Source organism: Vicugna pacos, chromosome 35 (assembly GCF_048564905.1).
Source record: "Vicugna pacos chromosome 35, VicPac4, whole genome shotgun sequence".
NCBI lineage: Eukaryota > Metazoa > Chordata > Mammalia > Artiodactyla > Camelidae > Vicugna > Vicugna pacos.
This window is the reverse complement of record NC_133021.1, coordinates 32,758,376-32,769,934: the sequence shown is the minus strand read 5'-3', so window position 1 is coordinate 32,769,934 and position 11,559 is coordinate 32,758,376. Positions and strand designations below refer to the sequence as shown.

General features: G+C 38.5%; 1 protein-coding gene and 1 long non-coding RNA gene across 2 annotated transcripts in view; one reads left to right on the top strand and one right to left on the bottom strand.

Moving 5' to 3' along the window:
• Nucleotides 1-1,624: 1,624 nt before the first annotated feature.
• LOC140691541 (uncharacterized) lies at nt 1,625-11,553 on the bottom strand. Its single transcript, XR_012067254.1, has 2 exons — nt 11,395-11,553; nt 1,625-3,962 (listed from the first exon to the last, which is right to left on the bottom strand). It is a non-coding gene; the product is annotated as an uncharacterized lncRNA (long non-coding RNA).
• TASOR2 (transcription activation suppressor family member 2) overlaps nt 2,744-11,559 on the top strand; it is a 60,420-nt gene continuing 51,604 nt past the window's right edge. Inside the window, exon 1 of the mRNA XM_072955217.1 lies at nt 2,744-3,212. The gene's annotated coding sequence lies outside the window, so the exon portion shown is untranslated. The remainder of the gene's footprint in view (nt 3,213-11,559) is intronic.

Genomic DNA, 11,559 nt, shown 5'->3' with positions numbered 1-11,559 from the left:
CTTTTGCAGGTAGCTGTCTAGTTTTCCCAACACCATTTATTGAAGAAACTGTCCATTCAACATTGTATATTCTTGACTCCTTTGTTGTAAATTACCTGATCATATATGCATGGGTTTATTTCTTGGCTCTCTATTCTGTTCCATTGATCTATCTGTCTGCTTTTATGCCAATACCATACTATTTTGGTTACTATAGCTTGTAATATAGCCTGAAATCAGGAATTGTTATGCCTTCACCTTTGTCTTTGTTTTTCAGGATTGCTTTGGCTATTCAGGGTATTTTTTGGTTCCATACAAATTTAGGATAAATTGTTCTATTTCTGTGGAAACTGCCATTGGAATTTGATAGGGATTGCATTAAATATGTAGATTGCTTTGAGTATTATGCACATTTTAACAATATTAATTTTGCCAACCCATGAGTACATGTTTTTCTATTTATTTGTGTCTTCAATTTCTTTCATAAATGTCATAGCTTCCAGTATACAGGTCTTTTGCCTTCTTAGTTAAATTTATTCCTAGTTATTTTATTCTTTTCAATGCAATTGTAAATGGAATTGTTTTCTCAATTTCTCTCTCTAATCTGATCTATGTATTCAACACAATCCCAAACAAAACCTAGCAGCTGTGGGTTTTTTGGGTTTTTTTAGGTAGAAATGATAAACTGATTCTGAAATTTATAGAGAAATTAAAGTGACTTAGAATAGCCAAAACTATTCAAATATTTGAAAAAGAACAAAGCTGGAGGCAATGCATATTTACACCATAACACACCCTTCAAAGTAGCTAAAATTAGAAAATATTGGCCAAGCTCTAGGGCAACTGGAATTCTCATACTTTTCTTGTGGAAATTTAATTTGGTAAAACCAATTTTCAAAGAGTTTGACATTATCTATTAAAGTTGAACATAGCATTCTCTATTGTCACAAGAATGCTGTATAATAAACCACCCCGAACTCAGGATGTAGGACAACAGCATTGATTCTCATACTTACCAATCTTCAGGATGTCTAAGGTTCTGCTAATCTAATCTAATGAGTTTGGCCCGCAGTTTGGATTCACATGCTCCACATATGTTTGGTCTGAGGGTGCAGACTGAAAGGTCAACAGCTACATGAGACAGTGGTCTCCTCATATGCATCACCTGAGCTCAAGGGCCAAATCAAACTCTACAAGCACACTTAAGACTCCTGCTTATCTCCTGCCTGCTACTATTCCATCAGTCAAAAGAATTCATATGACTAAGAACAATACCAGTGACGTCAAGAGGTAAGCTTGACCAACCATGGAAGAGGGAAGGGGATAAATACTTGCTGAAACAAAAATGCAAATTATCATGTCCAGCACATCCAGCATGGCATACACCTAACATAAATGATGCCCATGGGTACTAAGAGACATGAATAAGAAAGCAGCATCGTTCGTAACAGCCAAGAACTGGAAACAGTGCAAATGTCCCTCAACAGCACAATGAATAAAGAAAACGTGCTCCATCCACATCTACGTACATAGTAATGAAAGCGAAAGAGTAAGTGCACACAGAAAGGTGAGTCTCACAATGTTACCCCAAAGAAACTAGGTGCAAAATCATTCAATTTATATAAAGTTCAAACTACAAGCAGTATTAAATGATGAAGTTTGGGGATGTATATTTAGGCAGCAAACCTATTAAGAAAGGGAAGAGATTACCATGGAAGCTAGGTTAGTGGTTAGGTTTGATGGTAGGGGACAGGGTGGGTTTAGGCAGTGTTCTCTTTCTTGACCAGTGTGGTGTTTCATGAGTATTTGTTTTGTGATACATCAGGGAGTTGTACATATTAAAAATGTTATACTTTATTCTCTGCTTCTACAGGCAACCTTCCTCAGTTCTTGAATACAATTTCACATCCAGGGTTTTTGTACTTGCTTTGTCTTCTGCTTGGAAAGCTCGTCCTCCACATCTTTCAAGTATTGGTTTGGTGTGTTTTTATCATTGAGGCTTGACCTCAAATGTCCCTTTTTCAGTGAAACCTTGTAGCTCTGCCTCTTCTGCTCCTGGCTCCAGCCTCCAACCCCTTCCTCCAGCATTTCACAGAATTATTAAATTCTGTTTTGGTGGTCGCGGTAGTTTACTTGCAACTGTCGTCCACCTCTAGAATAAGCTCTATTGTGCGCAGGGTCCTTGTCAGGCTTATTCACCACTGCGATCTTCGTGCCTAATTCAGCAACTGGCCCCAGTAAACGGTAATAAGTCACTCCATTCCCATCACCTGGCCCAGTGCCTGGCTCCCAGTTAAGTGTCTGTAGCACCTGCTACCTCTCATGGGTAGAATTAATGCTATTTGCTTTCCCTCAGCTGTCTCTGCGTTGGACTATAAAGTCCCAGAGGTGCCTTCCTAGGGAACCAGCACACAAAGGTTACATGGATTATCGTTTATTAAATGACAAGGTTGTGACTTCGGCGACGTAGCTCTGGGGCAACACAAAACAAGCGCCGCTGCAGCAGCTGCAGCAGGAGACTCAGGGCGGTCCGGGTGCCCGTCGCGGCCTCGCGCCTGCGCAGAGGGAAGCGGCGAGCGCCGCGTGGACGCGGGCCGCAGCCGGCGCCTGCGCGTCGAGTTCTCCTCAGCGATTGGCTCCTGCCGCCTAGAGAGACGCCACAGTTCAGTTTTCACTTTCTCTCTTTTCTCCTCCCCCCCTCCTCTTCCTGTGGGCGCGGAGTTTTACTTCCGGGGCCCAGCGCCCGTCAGTGGGAAAGTCGACATGTTCCCTCAGGCGGGGGGGCGTCTCGGCGTCGGTGCCTGCCTATGACCCTCTGGGGCCGGGAGTACGCTTGGCTGACGAGCGCGGCGGGGCCTGCGGGCTCCAAGCCTGGACGCCGGGCCCGCGTCCCTCCCTCTGGCTCCTCGGGGCCGCCCCACGTCGCGCTCCTGGCACCAGGGCGGAGGGGAAGGACGGGCTGCGACGTGGAGGGTCCTGCGCGCCGCTGACGAGCCTGCGAGAACGCGGGCGACGGCGCCCCGTGGAAACCGGAAGGCGGGGAGTCCCGGAAAGGGGCGGCCCGAGGGCTCCCTGGCTCGTTCGCGGGTCCGACGGGGTCTGTCACACCGGCCGCGAGGGACCGAGGGGAAGGAGGCGCGTGGAGGAGCGGGCAGTATCTCCGAGCATGGGGAAGAAACTGAACCCTAACCCCAAGTCCCGGGGGGCGGCGGCGGCGGCGGCGCCTAGGACAGGTAAACCTCCCCTCGCCGGCGCCCGGGGGGCGCAGGGGCGGCGGGGCGGGGGCTGGCACTTGTCATCTCACGGAAAATCACAGGCGACTCTGCTTTTCTCGCGTGCCGAGCCACTAGCGCGTTCTTGCCTGTCTGCCCTGCTCCGGGGTGCGTGCGGTGGCGCGGGTCGGGGCATTCAGAATCGCTTTTGCTTTGCTTTGCTGCTTTCCCAAACACTTGACGTGCGGCTGTTCTCAGTTGCTAACACCTGGATCTTCACTTGTTTCCAGTAAGTCAGCGTTTGACGGGCTCGAGCAGGGCTTCCGAGGCCTTCTGTCCCCGTTCTGAAAGTCTGATATGCTTTAAGCCTTGCCTTGGAGTTGCCTGTCCGAGGACCGCTCCACCCTCGCGAACGTTGCTACAACCACCTGGGGGGAAGCTTTGCTCGTTTGGTCTGGCCTGGGCTGTGGATGCTTTGTAAAGTCCGCGCCAACAGTTGCTTTCTGTAGAGGTTTCATGTAGGTAGAAAGCGAAGAGGTCTATCCACCGGGAGGGTCATCTAGCAGGAAACCGAGGTAGTGCGAAAGGAGTGTCACAATAGGTTGGTCCATGCAACCCAGCAGTTTGTCTGAAGGTGGCACCAGGCAGCACTTTGGAAGAACGTGGCACATTAACCTCCAAATTTAAGGGAGATACTTTGAAAGTCCTCGTTTCACTTTAATCACCATTTGTGTATTTGAAATCCAGAAATTTAAATACCGTTTATTCTCCCTGTAAGTTAAAATTAGAATGGTAAGGTCTTTGAAAATATGTTCTAAACCTAAGTGTTGTACAAGCATATGGTGTTAACTGCAGTAACATTAGTGATCCAGGGCCCACGGTGTTCCGGAAAAACACCGGAAGGGAACAGGGGTTTGGATATGGTATTTAATATCATAGGCTCTGACGTTGGCTATTAGCCTTCTCTGGAGGTTTATAGCAAAGTTCCTAATTCCATAATAGCGTTAAGTATACTTTTCTATTGAAAACTGACTTCCAGAACTGGATAGCTCTACACAATATGTTCAGTACATCAGTAAATAACCTAGATTAGAGAAAAATTAAAAGTGACATGGTGTTTATTCAGTTATTTTAAGGAAGAGAAAGAAATTTTGAAACTTCGTGTTTTCAGGACATTTGTCCAAGTGCAGCCAGTTCTTTTTGAAAAGAGCTGTGTCATGAGCATCTCTTGTAATCCAAACGTAATTACTTAAATGAATTAAAATCTGCAGCGTCTAAAAATTTGCCTGAGACAGTGTTTGTTAAATAAATGCAATATGATGTATCTATTTAGTATAATTAAATAGATATGGCATCTGTTTAACAAATGAGTTTTTCATTCTTCTGTTGATGGACATTTATTTTCAAGTTTTCTCCTCTAATTAAAATGCTGCAGTGATTATCTTTTTTGTCATTACAAACAATGTTCCGTGTGCTTATTATAGTATTTCTGTGAATCACAGAATTGATTCCTTTTGAGAATGATGGATAATACTATTAAATTATCCTCAAATGATTGTACCCTTTTACATTCACTCTCTTGGAATTTGTTTTTATCTCCCCACTAGCCAGTGCTTGATGCTAATATTTTACTAATTTTCCAATAATTGAAAATAACATCTCATTTAAATGTTTGTCTTGCTTGGGTAATAAGAAAATTAAGCATTTTTGGCCAGGTCATATACTTTGCTAGTTTTTTTTTTAATTGGGTTCTGAGCTTTATTATTTACTTTGACCCATTTATGTATTACCACACTGTTTTAGTTATTGTAGCTTTATAATATGGTTGGTGCTTTCTTTTCAAAAAAGCTTTGGGCTCATTTGCGTTTTTCTTCCAAATGAAATTTAGAATCATCTTTTCAAGTTCTATAGAAAATCTTGTTGGGATATTATTTGTGATTCCATTGAATTTATAGACTAATTTGAGAAGAGACATTCTTTTGAGTTTTTCCTTCTAGGAGAATAGGTATGTCTCTGTTTCTTCTATTAAAATTTTTGTTGTGAAACATACCATTTGTATGTACTGTTTTTAAAAAGTGTATCTATGTATTCTGCTTAATAGAATAAAACAAGTATCTTAGTAGCTTTTAATGTGTGCCTCTTGCCAGAAACAAAGGATTCCCTGCCTCCATCACCATGGGCATCCTGAATTTTGTGTTAATTATTCCCTTGCTTTTCTTTACAGTTTTATCAACTGTGTGTGTACCTTTAACCAGCATGTGCACTTTCACCTGTTCTTGCACTTTAAGTAGAATCATACTGGATATTCTGAATTACTTTCGTTAAACATTGTGCTTCTGAGAGTCATCCCTGTTGAAGTATGTGCCTGTAGGTCAGCAATTTAGAAACTTCAGGACTCCGTTACACTTTTGGAAACTGTTGAGGACCCCAAAGATCTTTTGCTTATGTGGATTATTTCATATTAGATATTAAAACTAACCAATTTTAAATATAGATATTGGTATATTTACATGTGTCAGTAAGCATATGGTATATTTATTGATACCTCCAAAATAGTAATAATAATAAATGTATTAAATCTTAAACAACATTTTTAATGAAAAATAACTATTTTCCAAAACCAAAAATAAGTTAGTAGCAAGAGAGGCATTGTTTTACATTTTCACAGATATCTTTAATGACTAGAGCATCATGTTTGCTTCTGCATTCAACCTGTTGCGATATATTGTTTTGGTTGAAGTATTTGAAGAAAATCCAGCCTCATTCAGCTGTATATTTAGGAGAAGGGGGAAATATTTTAATAATCTTTTAAATAGTTATATTTTTCTTTAATACTCATCAAAACCTAGTAGTTTCTTACAAGTTAGCCATGTAGAATTTGAAATCAATGGACTTCTCAAACTCTGTGATGTAAAAACCTGTTGATCTGTTTTGCATTTTAAAGGGATTTTTCACCAATGCATTGTTCATGTGGAAGACTTTAGTTCATTAAATTATGTAGATCTCCCAAATGATGACACATTTCAGTATATAATATCAAAAAGTCACATACATTGTCATCACCACTTGGGAACCACTCCTGTGATTCATTCATTTTTGTTGAAGTATAATTATCTACTGTACGAATATGTTATGCATTTATCCATTTTATTCTTTATGAACATAATGGTTATTTCCAACATTGGGCTGTTATAATTAGTGGTGCCATAGATGTTCTTGTTTGTCTCCAAGTTCATATATACAATACTTTTGTTCAGACATATTAATAGTGCAATTGCTGTTTCCATTGGGAGGATATGGGCATGTTCAATTTCATTAGAGAATATCTAACTTTTCCCAAATGGTGATTCTGATTTATACTCCACCAATTGTGAATGAACCCCTTCTTTGCTCACCATTCTCTCCACATACAGTGTTGTCCAACTTTTAAATTTTTGCTGGTCTGGTGGAAGTGAAGTGATATATTACTCTGGTTTTAAATTTAAAAGTTAAAAGAAATTTAGGGTCTGTTTTCTTCTGTGTAATGTTAGATTTTCCCTACTTTTTCTACTGGGTGCTTGTTTTCTCTTCTATCTACAAATTAAAATGAACATTATATATACAAGTTGATGACCTCTTCCTGTTGCTTAAAAAAAAAGTTACTGGAATCATTTATTTAAACAATTAAAAAATATGTGAAGGTGTACATTGAAGAAAATCTTTCTTCCCTGTACCTGTCCAACTCATTCCCCAGTATTTTTTTTATATTCTTCCTTCTTTAATTTCTGCTGTGCTCCAGTATTTTCCTCCACTTACCGGTATATTCTGGAAATATAGGAAGTAGGCTCATTCCACATAGTAGGGAAAACTGTTTTCTGTTGTGTGGCTGTACCAGTTTATTTAACCTATAGTCTGTACTAGTTAGAGTATTCGAGTTTTGTCTAATCTTTTGCTGTTAAAAAAAAAGATGCATGGAGTGACTTTGTAGAGTTGTCTTTTTTTTTTTCTTTAACTTTATTTATTTGTTTGGGGGGTGGTAATTAGGTTTACATATTTATTTATTTTTTAGAGGAGGTACTGGGGATTTTACCGGGACCTCGTGCATGCTGAACATGTGCTCTACCACTGAGCTGTACCCACCCCCGCCGGACTTGTCATTTTGTATGGGAAATTTCTGTACAATTAATTTCTATAACTGTTATTACTGTATCAAAAGATAAATGCTTTTGAAATTTTGGTAAATATTGTCAAACTGCTTTTCCTTGGATTTTGCGCTCTTACCTGCAGTATACCAAACTGACCGTTTTCCTAGAGCCTCCCCTCACAGAATGTGCTTAACTTGTAGGTTTTGATAGTTTGATAGATTGAAAACTGGTATCAGTTTATTTGAATTTACATTTTATTGACTGAGTTTGAGTACCTTTTTATATCTTAGCATCTCTTTATATCCTATCTGTAGAGATCTTTCCCCCCTTTTTCTTGTACTAACTTTGTCCATTTTTCTGTTTTTTTATTGGGTTGTTGAACTGTGGGACTGCTTAACATACTCTGGGTATTAATCTTTTGATAGTTAAATGGGTTGCAAATTCCTTTTCTCTTTGTGGTGTTAGAAGTTCTTGATTTTAAAGATTTTTATTTCATGTCTGTATACTTGGAGTTGTTGTGTGTAGTTGGAGTGTAGCTATAATTTAACTTTATTCTCATGTGGATAATTAGTTATAGTAGAATTTACCGTTGAATCCAGTTAGGTCTTAAGTTTTGATGGTGGCAGATTTTTGACTAGTGATTTAATTTCTTTATTGGTTACAGGATTACTTAAATTCTTAAAATTTTGTTCATCTTGGTAAATTAGTTTTTTAGGACTCTGTCCATTTTGTCTAAATTTTTAATATTTATTGGCACAGAGTTGTTAAAAGTGCCCTCTTCCTGTTTTTAATGTCTGAAGAATGTGTGTAATTATGTCACCGTTTTTCATTTCTGATACTGTGAATCTGTGTTCCCAGTTTCCCTCTGCCATTCTGTTCATTCACCTTGCCTGTAGTTAATCAGTTGTATCAGCCGTTTCGGTGAATCCTCTCTTGCCTTTGTGATTGTCTCTAACATGCATTTCTTTCTTTGATTGTTTATTTTTTGTTTTTTCACTTACTATTTTTTGATAGCTGTAACATTCATATGCAATTCTATATTTTAGATATGTCTCTTAAAAAAGAGCATCTATTGGAATTTTTAATGCAATTTTACAATAGTTTTAACTGGGACATATAGCTTATTTAACTACAGTTGCTCTTATTTTGTGCTTTCTATTTGTCCTAGCTGTTTTATATTTTTCTCTTTTTTTTTAAATATTGATTTAATACCTTATTTCATTTTCCCATAAACTAATTTAGAAATTTTATCCTTTTTTCCTTTTTATAGAAATACCATGCATCCTTGATTTTTCAATATCTAAAACTAACCAATATATTTACCTTCCTCTTAGACAATGTAAGAACTTTAGAAGTTTGACTTCATTCAGCCCCATCATGACTTGCATGTTACCATCATGTATTCCAATTTTTTAAAAAATATTCTTACCAGACAGAAGGAGCCCTGTTTAAAATAACTGTTGTGTTTTTATAGTCAGTACTTGTTTATATTTCCCACGTTTTGGCTACTTTCTGTATTACTCATTTATTCTTTTATTTTTTAGACCATCCATCTATAGGGCTATTTTCCTTTTGCTTAAAGTATATCCTATGGAATAACTTTTATTGAAGGTCTGTTGATGATGAACTCTCTCAGTTTGTGTTTACCTGAAAATCTCTGTTTCACTGTCATTTAAGGAAGATGTTTTTGCTGAATATAACAGTTTAGGTTGGCAGTTGTCTTTTAGCTGTTACTCCTCTGTCTTTTGGTTTCCATTATTGAAAAGTCAGCTGTCAGTCTCAATTTCTTTTCTCTGCCTGCTTTGATATTTTTCTATTTGTTTTTAGCTTTCTACTGTCTTACTGTAATGTATATTTATCTTGCTTGGGGTTACTTGGCTTTAAGTATGTAAATTGAAGGTGTTTTGAAATGTGTTTATTGGCTATTCATAATTCCTGAACTGTGAATTTCCATTTTTATATTCTGTTGATCTGTTTATCTTAATGTATAAATAAATCTTTATAATCTTCATAGTAAATCTTCTCTCCTGGTCTTTTGCTTTTCTTTTCCTTTGTTTCCCACAGTTTGCCCAACAGACTGCATTGCCAAACTTGTGGATTTTTCATAATCTGATAAGTGAAAAGTGAACCTTGACAATAAAACTCGAACTGGTCTTTTGAGAAAAGGAGTAAGATTGCGACCACTTTTTCAGTTTTTTCATCATAACTGATTTATTCCAATTCCTTCCAATTAAACCAGTGTTAATACATTATTTTTATAGTTTTCAATTTTATTGGTATAGTGTGTGATAATTTATAATTTTAGAAACTTTTCCCCATATTTTTTATTGTAGCCTCCTTTTTTATATTTTTTCCTTTTTTATTGATTATATTTGCTTATTTTATTCACAAAGAACCAGCTTTTGTTTTTATTAATTACCTTAGTTGACCTTTTGTTTTTGTTTTTGTTTTTAAATTTGTCTTCAGTTTTTTTAATTATAAATTTTATAAGAAATGGGGTATACTTTCTGTTTTCTCTTAACAAGATTTTAGTAACACTTAATTGGATAACCTAAATCCCTTGGTAATATTCTGTGTTAAAGACTCACTACCCTCCTTGGTATGGTGAAATAGACCCTGTTTAGAACCTTTGGGTACACCTGCTCCCTCATTAGGAGAAGGAATACTCAAGACTCCCAACTCCTGAGGCCTGTTTTGACCAGTGGAAGCACCTGCTTCACCCTGTGGTTATCCCCTACTTCTCTGTGAGCCACCTTAGTGAAGAGGCCTGTTCTTGGCCCACAATATTTGTGATGAGATGTATCTAGGGATGGTAGCAGTAAAAAATCATTGTTATGGCTGGATTAAGTGTCACTTTCTATTATAGGTAGTCATCAGAATAATCCAGAGCAGGTCTTAAAATGTAATTGAATCTGAGAGAAATTTATTGTTAGGATTTTCTTGTAAGAAGGACAGAACTACTTAACAATATCCTTGTAGTAAATCCAGTAACGAGCTTAATGCAGCCTTTTCATTGCAGCTGATAGTTTAATACTAAAACACAAATTAGTAAACCTAGTTTGATGAGGAGCCAGAACAAAAGGTCAGTTTCTTTATACAGATGTTTGAAAATGGCATAGAAACTTTGAAATGATTCTAGTAAAAGATGCTGGCATGTGGAAAGTATGATCTCCAAAGAATCTGTTGATGTTTTACACAGCATAGCAAGAAAGATGGCAAAATTTGATAGGTGAAAGATTGTTAAGTATCTGTCTGATTACAGAAATCCTTTTTACAGGAGGATTGGATATTGAGAATGTTAAAACAGTCCTCGAAAATTGAATATTAAGTCTAAAAGTAAGCAAGCCGCAGTTAAGTGAAAAAGTCAGTACATAAGTATAACTCATTTTTTGCGATGGAAATAACTTTTTTAAGTTTAAAAAAAAAGAAGGCAGTTTCTCTCCCTTTGTATATCTAAGTACCCAAAGTTAATTTGCTGTTTTAAGTAGTAATTAGTCTACATGATTCTGTGTGAATTCAAGTCATTTGCTTTGTGAGTTAAGATTTCCCTATGTTTTCTAATTGTACAGTACGTAGCAGCTGTGATTCTCTGGGAACTCCTGATTAGTTTTCTTCTAGCAAATGCAGATGTGGCCCAGGGAATGCATATGGATATCTCACATTATTAGTTAAAACATGGGCCAAAAGTAAAGATGTTCTGAGAGCAGGCCAGACACTTCACACACACACCTCCCACCACCCCACCCACGTTCAGTTTTATTTTTGGTGAATTTTGTTATTGGTGGGTGGCTTAGTGGAAGGGATGGGCACCCCCATCTCGACCCCAGGATGCTGGTATCAGCATCTCCTGGGTAGGTATGGAGTATTCAAAACCTTATTCGGTAGGCCTTTTACATTTGTAAATTACATAACAAAGGCCCATGAAACTGTAGCCGGTGAGTTACGTAGACAATAATGAGAAAGCCTTACAGCGGCAGTAGTCAGAGTACCTGGGGGTCATCGTGGTGAAAAGACATAGATTTTGGGTAAGGTCGGGACTTGCAGTCTGGGATGGTTACTGAATAACCTGCGGGCCAGACCTTCGAGGAAATTGAAGCTTGGAGCGATCGTTGTAAAATAGAAAACTGCCCACTCGCAGTACTGGGAGTCGTCAGAAACCGAGGACGAGGCCGCTCTGCTGGCTTGCCCAGCCCTCGGACCAGCCGTAGCCCCGCTCCCGGCCGTGTGCGGGCTCGAGGTCTGCC